Source organism: Crinia signifera, chromosome 7 (genome assembly GCF_055691185.1).
Source record: "Crinia signifera chromosome 7, ASM5569118v1, whole genome shotgun sequence".
NCBI classification, from domain to species: Eukaryota; Metazoa; Chordata; class Amphibia; order Anura; family Myobatrachidae; genus Crinia; species Crinia signifera.
Genome location: NC_139223.1, coordinates 68,927,911 through 68,939,674, shown reverse-complemented (window position 1 = coordinate 68,939,674; position 11,764 = coordinate 68,927,911). Strand labels below are relative to the sequence as shown.

The window sequence follows — 11,764 nt, the reverse complement described above, 5'->3', positions numbered from 1 at the left end:
TAAACAGAGATAAAACAAACTGGGTAACAACAGACAGACTTGGAGGTAGGAGAGCCCTGCTGCAAGCTTACAATCTATAGGGACATAGGAGGGAAACACAAGGACAGGCACCAGTAATAGCATAGCTTGTAGGTCCAGAAGGGAAGCTATATAATACATAAGTGCCTCAGAGGGTTATGCGTATGGAACTTAAATATGATAGGCTTGTCTGAAGAGGTGAGTTTTCAGGGAACGCTTCAAAGTTTGTAGGCTAGCGGAGAGTCTTATTGTGCGTGGAAGGGCATTCCATAGGATGGGAGCAGCCAGATGAAAGTCCTGTAATAGTGAATGGGAGTTAGTGATCCATGCAGAAGAGAGACGCAGATCTTGTGCAAAGAGGAGTGGTCGAGATGGGAGATATTTTGTGATAAGTAGAGAGATATATGCTGTTGCAGTATGGTTAATAGCTTTATATGCTAGCAGAAGCGTTTTATATTGAATACAGTAAAACACAGGTAACCAATGGAGGGGCTGGCAGAGCAGATCAGCAGATGATGAGGGTCTTGCTAGGAAGATCAGCCTAGCAAAAGCATTTAGAATGGATTGCAGTGGCGAGAGTCTGTTCTTGGGAAGATCAGTTAGGAGACTATTGCAGTAATCAATGCGGGATATGAGTGCATGGATAAGAGCGTTAGTAGTGTCTTGTGTGTGATAGGGTCATATTTTGGATATTTTTTTTGATGCATGTAACATGATTTGGTGACCGATTGAATGTGGGGAACAAAGGACAGTTCAGATTCGAGGATGACCCCTAGCCAACGAGCTTGAGGGATAAGGTAGATTGTCGAGTTATCAACAGTGATGGAGATATCAGGATGGTAACTGTTCTTAGCTGGTGGGAATATACTGTAAGCAATTCCATTTTGGAAATATTGAGTTTGAGGTGGTGTGAAGACATCCAAGATAAGATGGCAGAGAGGGATTCAGGGACTCGAAATTTAGAAATATGATCTATTTATGATGGAGTACATGAAATAACACCAAGAAATTGTCATTATGTAAGCAGTAATATTCAAAATGACATATTAACAGCGCAGAAAAATATCATGCTTAGAAATATTAGGCTGAAATTGGTGTAAAGAACTTTTTTCATAATTATCCATGAAAAAAGGCAATCCATCCATTGCCAATTTCTATCAATCTCTATTAACATCCTTGAAGATTGCACTGATTCAAGGGCAATCAAGTGTTACAGACTCTTAGCCATTCCCTCCATCCATCTGTTCTGAACCCTTTCTGTTCGCCATCTCTGTCTTTTCCATTACTGTACTTGTTAAACTGAAAAGAAATAATCTCAAAATGTTATCGATCCCAATGTATGTACTTACAATCGTATACTACTTTTGTAGATTCTTACTTTATGTATCTAACCCCTGATGAAGTCTCATAAAGACACGAAACGCGTCGGGTACGGGGTATGATCCTAAATCCAAGTGAATACTTCTACTCCAAGAGTATCTACTTTTTATATGTTTTACAATAAATGTTTTATACTTGAAAAGATGTCTTGGTTTAAAATTTTACAACAAGCGGAAAGACTGAATTAAACTTTTTGATTAATTGTATATGGGCGCTGTTTAACACTACTGGGTTGTGTATTGGATTGTGGATGCCTCTAGTATGGGATCGAGTGTTATAAGCTAGATCCTGTCTACTATCTTCTAGAGCAGGGACCGGCAACTGGCGGACCGTGGTCCATCTCCGGACCGCAAGGGATATAAAAGTGGACAGTGTAAACTTGACTTGCCTGTGAGTCTCTTCTGCCCGCCCATGGCCCGGCCCAATTCTGGATGACTGACACTCCAAAGCAGCACCCGCTGGGAGGGGAATTGTCATCATTATGTTCCCTCCTCCTGCACCGTGTGATGGCGTGCCTCAGGTTCCCACTAAGGCGCCGGGTGAGGAGAGGTCCCGGCAGCACAACACTGCACAGCCTGTCCAGTGCACACACCGCACCCAGGAGCAGCTCAACTACCACACTGTGAGTGAGTGACACTGGCACAGTCTGAGTCTGTCACTGTCCAGTAAGTGACTGTTCAGGGCTCTACTGAATTGTAATTTAAAGTAATAAGTAATGTAGACTAGTAGTAATACAATTACAGTTAGCCAAAGAGAATATGTGGGCGATGGGTGACATACTTATGTAATTAGGATTCATAAGCATACCAATCCCCTGGTTCGGTTGTCTTATTGCTTTTTTTAATATTTTCACCAAAATTATCTCCTTGGCTGACTATAATTGTATTACTAGGTTAATATGTGTAGGGGCAGCACACAAGATGGCTGATGTTAATAAGGGGAAGGAGTATGACTTCTGGTGAGTGCTCTTTTTTTCAAATATATATATATATATATATATCCTTATCCTCATCTCCCAGTTAAGCTATATTTCTTTTATATTCAGATGCTGTGATTTTTTTATATTCATATATTTCTATTTTATCATTCCCTCGTCAAAACCACCGTCCTATATTTTTTATTCAGATTTCAAAGTGTTATCTCTATATATATTTTATTGTACCATTTTTTTATGCGCTAGATTTATCAATTTTTATTGATGGTTGTGAAAACCCCATTCCCCCCTACCTCTTTTTTTTTTCTTGTAATAAATAAGTATCTTTGACATAGTCATTGTTTGTCCAGTCATATACCTTTAAGCACAGATCGCCGAGTTCCATACCCCTTTTAAATACCTATTTCCTCTATAGAGACGGTCCACCACCGTCCCTCTTCTTGGTCTCGTGCAGACACCCATTGTTGGGGAGTGCTTTACTTATTATTTACGGACATCACATACATTTCTAAACATTACTTTTCTGTGTACTACATCTTGGCGCTGAACCCCCTCTCTTTTGTGTATCCATACATTCTCTGGTGCTAGGGACTAAGCAGCCTCGATTCCAGACCCCATCCCCCTAAAGACAGCATGTTTAGAGGGAATGAGAGGGTCAAGAACAGGAGTGATGCATGTCAGAAAATATTTAATGAGGGAAGGGACACAACCCCAATCAACAACAGTGATGATCTAGATAATCTATTCTGGAATATGGAGAAACTTCTTTCCAAAGAAGTCCGAACCTGGTGGGACATAAAAGGCTTGGAACACTATGTGAGTGTCAATCGAATTCCAAGAGGGCTCAGACTTATGAAACAACCTACCTTTGGTATGGACAACCCTGAATTCATGAAGGAATGGAACCTAGCACTACATAAGTGCTCAATCAACCTCATGAAGCTCCTAATAACAGAAAAGAGAAATGTACTAACTACTTTAGAAACAGAGATCAAGGAAGCAGAAACAAGATTATCAACACGCAAAGACGAGGAGAATTTTGCCATTAATGACAAAGTCTTAAATAAGAAACTTGAACGTATAGAAACTGAAGTGAGAGGGAATAAGGAGAAAAAGTTCAACAGGGACAAACTGGACTATGAAAATAATAAAGTGAAAAAATGGAGCAAAGATTTCAAAACACACCCTAACACTGGACGCATTTCCAATTGGCAACAAGCAAGATATACAGGCAGAAAAAACGAAAATGTTGCCTGGGAAACCAGAAGACACAAACCAGTGCACACAACCAATCAACTTTCATCATTGAGAAATAGTTCCCCTCTTAATGGAAGAAACACTTTTTTTATCCCCAGGTACGAGTACTCGCATCAAGGACCTAACAACCACTGCCATTATAGAGAAAGTGAATCATGCTCCCCCCTTAAAAAGAAGACTGGAGGAAGGAGAGGATGCAGAGGCAGTGGAAGGAACAAACAGAAGTTACCAGAAGAGGAGAACCTTGAACCAAAACCAGTAACCCCAAAAGGCATATTCAATCTTTCTAAACATACCCTTTCAGACCAAGAAACCAGCCTTCTCAACAGAGGATTGTCATTTGCACCCACAAAAGGAAAAAGTCGGTTCAACACATTCATCGACCTTAACAAGTTTACCAGACAATTGACACTGAAGAGACACTTCCTAAGAAAAGAGGATGCAATAATACAGAACCACAAAAATAACTCGAGATCCGGTCTGAGACCTACCTCCAAATTTTATCCCCTAGAGTCTAAAGGACCATATATTGGGACATTTTACGAAGCAGTGAAAAAGGAACTATGTATCAAAGAAGAACCTGTCATACCGAAAAAGAATCTCACAGGCAAAGAAAGAGAAGCAATAAAACACTCTGCGCGACAACGATCAAATAGTTATCAAATCAGCTGATAAGGGTGGTGGATTGGTGATTATGGATAGATCAGCATATGAAACAGAAGCGAAAAGACTATTAAGCGACACATCATCCTATATTCCACTATCACAGGATCCCAAAGATAGCTTTTTAGAAGAACTCCGTACCACCTTACTCAAAGGTTTGAGGAACGGGACCCTGAGTAAGGACGAATACCAATACCTGCTTCACACCAACCCAACCACACCTATCTTCTATTTTCTTCCGAAAATACACAAATGTCTGCAAAATCCCCCGGGCAGGCCTATTGTGGCTGGTATTGATTCCCTGACATCTCACCTCTCAGAATATGCTGATAAGTTTTTACGTCCACATGTCATGAACCTTCCATCCTTCCTAAAAGATACTACTTCAGTACTAAACATCGTGGAGAACCTAATTTGGAAAGAAGATTACATGTGGGCCACCATTGACGTTCAATCACTGTACACCTGCATCAACCATGAAGATGGGATTAGAGCCTGCCACGAGTTCTTAAAAGAGGATCCATCACTATCAGACAACAATACACAATTCATCTGTGACATTATGAGATTCATCCTCAAACACAATTATTTTAAATTCTTGGATGGCCTTTACTTACAAACCTGTGGCACTGCTATGGGGCTTATTTTTGCCCCTAGCTTTGCTAATTTACTGATGGGTTACTGGGAAAGGAATTTTATCTATAACAACCATCGTTTTAAGGACAATATCATCCTTTTTAAACGATACATTGATGATATTCTTATTGTGTGGTTTGGGACAATGACTGAATTCAATGAATTCCTGGAGTACATAGGGGACAACAACCTGAACCTGGCATTCACCTCCAATACCAGCATGGAGCAAGTGGAATTCCTCGATCTGGTGCTGATGAAAAGTGGAAACTCAGTCATCACAAAATTTTTTATCAAAAATGTGGACACAAACAGCTATGTACATTATGAAAGCTGCCATCTCAAAAAGTGGAAAGACAATATACCCTTCTCACAGTTCCATAGACTGACACGCAACTGCAAAACAGACACGGAAAGAGATACCAACAGAACACCTATGCAGACAGATTCAGAGAAAAGGGTTATCCGGAACACATTCTAACCAATGCAGAACGAAGAGCCAAAGATCTTGACAGAAACAGCATCCTCCAGTACAGCAAAAGGGAACATCAAAAACCAGGGGTGAAGTTTGTCACAACCTATAACCATCATGAAAAAAACATCAAGGCAGCACTAAACAAACACTGGGGCATCCTCATGATGGACCTAGTCCTCAAAGATCATTTACCAACACGTCCTCAAGTGGTGTTCAGGAAATCTAAAAACTTAAAAGACATGGTAGCACCTAGCATGCTAAAAGAAAAGACCATTGCAACAAATACAATGCCCAAATGCATAGGCAGTTTCAAATTTGGTCATTGTAACATTTGTAGACTGCTACATCCTAACAGAAAAACATTTCAAAACAAAGGGAAGACCAAGGACTACAAAATAAAACATTTCATCAATTGCAACACTACTTCAGTCATTTTTTATGTTGGAATGCCCTTGCGGCCTCCAATACATTGGCAAGACTAAAAGACCACTAAAAACTCGGATTCAGGAACATGCCAGGAACATTAAAAACAAAATCCAAGCACATACAGTATCGCAACATTTCCTAGAACATAACAACTCGGACCCAGAGAAACTTGTGTACAAAGGAATCGAACAGGTCACACTTGGAGAACGAGGAGGTGATCTGTCAAATCTACTCTCACGAAGAGAGATGTTCTGGATTTTTCAATTAAATACTCTTCAGCCAGAAGGATTCAACGACAACTATGAAATAGCACATTTTCTGTAAACTCTTATCAAAATATCCCCCAATGGAAATAATGGATGACATGATATAACTATACAATAAGGTCTGGTATGTTTTTTAAAAAATTAACCTCACGGTATGTTCCAGTACATCATTCCACCTGTCCCGATAATAGTAGGTAACTGTTTTTGATCCCCTTTGTGTCAACTTATCACCTACCATCATACAGCCATACCACACTGGGACGCCCAATTACATGTGATCTTGGAAGCTAAGCAGTTTTGGGCCTGGTCAGTACATGGATGGGAGACCCCTAAGGAAGACCAGGTGCTGTAATTCCTAAAATTGGTGGTGACACACAAATAAAGGATGATCACACAGTATAACCTAATGCCAAAAGGACATACATAACATCCTGTTTAATATGGAACATCATTCCAGCACTATCTATTATACTTCATAGAATGTGCCATATCTTTTATATTGATGGTGACCGGCGACCTTTTGATTAAAATTTCCCACAACATCCATTAATATATGTGTTGACTTAACGTAGCTGCATCCTTGAAAATAATCTATATTTACAGAATTCAGCACTATTCCCCCCCCCCCCCTTTTCTATTTGGGTATAACCATGTACATATATGTATTGTACAGCTGTTTTATATCTACTTATGTCTGCTATTTTATTATTTTTAAATAGCAATTTACTAAAATTTCCCCCTTTTCTTTCCGGCATTAATTGATGTGTGTCCCTCTGAGATTCCTATATTGGGCACGAAGGAACACGCAAATCATTGCATAAAGAAAGCAACACATAAGGCCTGCTCTTCTCTCAAAATTCCACAAGATGTCAGCAGTACACCATTTGGAGAATGAGCTGTATGCTAAACACGGGACATGTGACCAGACGTAACACCTGCCTCCAGAACAGTGGTGACGGATGTAAACACAGACGCGCCTCCTCAACGGCAAGAGGACCCAGACACATGCGCACTTGATCCCCAATGACGGCGGATGCGGGGCGGAAGTGATGTTCCGCCCCACTCTCCTATACCCCCGAATATCAATTAATGACTTTTGAGCGCTGTTTTTACCAAATGCACAGAGACTTACAAACTAGTACATGCGATACCTGGCGAGTTACTAATGATAATGTAGTATGAGGGATACATACAGAATATATAGTATTAAACTAGTATGTTTGCTTAATTGATGTACTTAATCACAGGAAGTGATGTCAGCCTGCCTTAGTGAGATATACCTGCTCCAAACCAGTTTGTCCCCACCCCCTGAGGAAGTCTTGTGAGACGAAACATGTCGGGCAGCTTTTTAGTCATTATCCTCATCTCCCAGTTAAGCTATATTTCTTTTATATTCAGATGCTGTGATTTTTTTATATTCATATATTTCTATTTTATCATTCCCTCGTCAAAACCACCGTCCTATATTTTTTATTCAGATTTCAAAGTGTTATCTCTAGTCTATATATATTTTATTGTACCATTTTTTATGCGATAGATTTATCAATTTTTATTGATGGTTGTGAAAACCCCATTCCCCCCTACCTCCTTTTTTTTTTCTTGTAATAAATAAGTATCTTTGACATAGTCATTGTTTGTCCAGTCATATACCTTTAAGCACGGATCGCCGAGTTCCATACCCCTTTTAAATACCTATTTCCTCTATAGAGACGGTCCACCACCGTCCCTCTTCTTGGTCTCGTGCAGACACCCATTGTTAGTGGGGAGTGCTTTACTTATTATATGCAGTTGGCGGGGACCGCTGTGGGGTCCAATGTGGCCCCGGCCTTCGCCAACTTGTATATGCATGAATATAAACAAAGGTACATCTTTCCGCATTTCTCAGGACAGATCAAGTATTTTAAAAGATATATTGATGACATTTTTCTGATCTGGTCAGGCGATAAGCAGTCATTCTCTGATATGGTTTCCATGCTTAATAGTCTAGCTACTCCTGTATGCTTTACTTCAAATTCGGACTCTAGCTCTATGAATTTCTTGGACATTACAGTTCTAAAGATTGGGGCATTCCTGGGGTTTACGCTGTATAAAAAAACAACGGACAGAAACACCCTCCTCTGGGCTACAAGCCATCACCCAGATTCATTGAAATCAAATCTACCCATGTCGCAATTCCTCCGGGTAATGCAGAATAACTCCGAGAAAGAAACCATGGAGACTCAGCTCACCAAATGTAAACAGAGATTTGTGGATAGGGGGTACAGTCAGAAGATTATCAGCAGAAGCCTCACCAAAGCCAGAAAGAAGTTCTCAGAGCAGCAGAAAAGGCCTAAAGAGATGACGACGAATTCAAGGATAATTATCAACACCCACTGTAATACCAATTTCAATAATACACAGCGTATCATAAAAAACAGTGGCCCCTGATTACGTCTGACCAATCCTTTAGGAAAATGGGCACAGCCCCCCACTGTTAAGTGTGAATAGAGAGCCTAACCTTCAAGACCACCTACTAAGACCCAACATGAAACCTGCTAAGGTCAATAAAGACTCATGGCTTACTAAGAAAAACGGGTGTTATATATGCCTTGGCTGTGCCACATGTCGGGCACTCATTACCGGTACCTACTTCTGCGATCCACACAGTGGTACTAAGATCTATTTAAAACACCGTCTGTATTGCCAATTGGATCACGTGGTCTACTACTTGATCTGCCCATGTGGCCTTATGTATGTGGGTAAGACCATACGGACTTTACGAGAAAGGATCAATCAACATCGATCATCATCGATCCTCTATTAGGCTGGCTTACTCTACAGGTATCACTGACAAACCTGTGGCCGCACATTTTGTGAAAGAGAAACATTAGCTATCCACACTAAGGTGTATGGCCATAGACTGGATTCCCCCACCCCCGAGGGGTGGAGACAGAGGGCTAATGCTCTTGAAAAAAGAGGCCCAGTGGATCCATCGTCTGGATACAGTGGTCCCGAGGGGTTTAAACGAGAAAACCCATATGAATATATTCCTCTAATGACACTGCTCTGTTGTTTAGTCTTTCTGCTTATCTCCCCATCAAATGCTGTACTAAATAATCTTCTCCTTTCCAGACAGATGTCCACTTACTTTGGGATTTTGATGCAGACACCCATTGTTAGTGGGGAGTGCTTTACTTTGGCGCTGAACCCCCTCTCTTTTGTGTATCTATATATATATATATATATATATATATATATATATATATATATATATATATATATATATATATATATATATATATATATATATATATAAACAAAATTCTGGACCTCGAGCAACATAATTATATATATATATATATATACGTGGACTTACCTACCCCTGTTCTAGAGGGTGCAAAATAAATAAGTAGCTTTTGATTGGTTGCCCATAGCAACATCACATTTGAAGTAGAATTCACATCTAAGTATATTTCCCCCATTGACTCCAAAGAGTTTACTTTCCTAATTACAAATATCTAATGTTCAACCCAGAAAAAAAAATATTTCTACAAAAATACAATCATCAAAATAAAAATTGCAAAAAAGTCGGATATTCCTGTATATATGGATTACTCAAACAAAATATTCATGTAGCATTCATGAAGAAGTTGAGATTATACCTAAAGAATTAGCTATTGTAACCCTAGTTTTTGTTAATTACAGTAAATAAAATTTTGACATTTTCCAAAAATGTTGCAACAATATGGAGAAATTAAAAAAAAATATAGTCAATGGGGGACATTTACTAATAATACGACTTGTTATACTTCGTATTCGTATTTTGAATACGAATTCATACAACTGGCATCGGGTGCGTATTTTTGCTAATTTACAAAGCTGCCGTATTTTTTCAATACGCATTTTTCGATGGCGTATTGACTCGTATTTTGTTGGTGTAATTCGTATTTGTAAGTCTGTTTGCGGTTGTATTTTTTTTACAAAACGTAGTACATAGTACGAAATGTAGCACTATTATAAGTGCGTAGTTGATAAAAGTACGACTTGTATATTTTTACAAACCAAAAGCAGAATAGTGATTGACAACAAGTGTAAATTACTAACTGTGGGAGTGTTCTCTGAGCAACCTATATAGACAGGCCTCTACACTCTTGTGGGTTAGTCAGGTGTGGTGTGGAGAGTGGTGCTGCAGCTTGGAGATTTGTTTAGGTGCTGTTTGAAGATTTCTGAGTGCTGTTTAAGTTTGTAAGGACAAGAAAACAAATAGCATGGGGCGCTCAAGTAACACACTATATCAGTGGTTCTTAAACTGTGGGTCCTAACCTTTTCAGTATGGGGTCGCGACTCCATGTTGCTGACCATCAAGCTGATGACCTTTCTAATCTCAGTCAAGGATACAAGGAGTCTGATAGATCTGTTGCATTGTCTGTTAGTTTAGACTCCTCCCATCAGTTTGTGCCTCCACAATGCTGCCATGTATGTGCTGTCTGCTGACTACACATGTGATGTGATGACCTTCTGCAGTCACTTGCTGGGGTCCTGTAATTATTTTTATTGTCTGATGGGGTCCCAGAGAGAAAAATAGTTTGAGAACCCCTGCACTATATCAATCAATAACATTTATTGAGAACACAGATAATACAATGTATGAATACACAGTAAAATATACACAATGTATAGATGAAAGAAAAAATGAAAAATAAAAGAAAAACATAAAAACAAAAATGGAAATAGAAATAAAAATAAACTTAAACATAAAACAAAGCTTAAAATGTAAGCCTTGGTAGTAGGCACATATCACAGGTCATAGGAAGTCAGTGCAATCACCCGCGTCCGGGTTTTAATGATTAGTCCATTAGCAAGTGTTATTGAGCTATAGGATATCCTTATGGATGATAAAGAATTTGACTTTAAATGACAGGTGCATCCAGCGCTTAACAGTTGTGGCCAATGTGCCCGGAAAGTTGCTGTGAATAATATCAGAGTAAACAGTAAATTATATATTACCAGTCCTTGGTAGGTCACCAATCGGCTAGGTGATCGCCGCTTTGTGGGGGTCTGGAAATGAGCCTTTGCACCCGGGGGCTCATGCCACTTAAGATGTCATGAGGTGTGGCTTCAGGGGGCGTTACACTTACCTCATAAGCTGCTCCCCGGTCTTGGTGTCTGGAATGCCTGACATCAATGTGTCCTGGCGGCTAGGTGTCATTTCTCTCACCGAACCCTCGTGGTGTGGCGGCACAGTGGGATGCTCTGCCACAGCTCCAGTCGTGCCGCGGTGTTGATTACTCACGGGAGTCACTTGCGGTGCTGTAATTACGGGCGGCTGGCTTTCAGATCACAGACTCCTTGTGAATATTTCATTTGGTATTCAGTCTTTATTTGTGTGTGAGTTTGGGTGAGAGAGATTAGGAGAGTAGGGTGTTAACTGTTTGTTTTTTCTTTATATTGTTAGTGTTTGATCTGTGTTATACTAGAATTTCAGTTATGTCTGACAGTGAATATAGTCAGATGGGGGTGGAGGATTGGGAGGACCAGTCTTTGTTGGCTGAAGAGGACCCTGCTGAAGGGTCAGGGTGCAGGTCTAAGAAACGGATGGCAAAGTTTAGCCATGGGGAGAGCATGGCCCTGATGAGGGTAATACTGAAATACCATCATCAGATGTTTGGGCCTAAGGCACAGAAGGTGTCGGTGGCATGTAAAAATGCAGTGTGGGAGAAGGCATTGAGCAAG

The 11,764-nt window shown here is 40.0% G+C and overlaps 1 pseudogene; it reads left to right on the top strand.

The window, feature by feature from the left end:
- Positions 1 to 6,289: 6,289 nt before the first annotated feature.
- LOC146025362 (5S ribosomal RNA) lies at positions 6,290 to 6,407 on the top strand (annotated as a pseudogene).
- Positions 6,408 to 11,764: the final 5,357 nt, after the last annotated feature.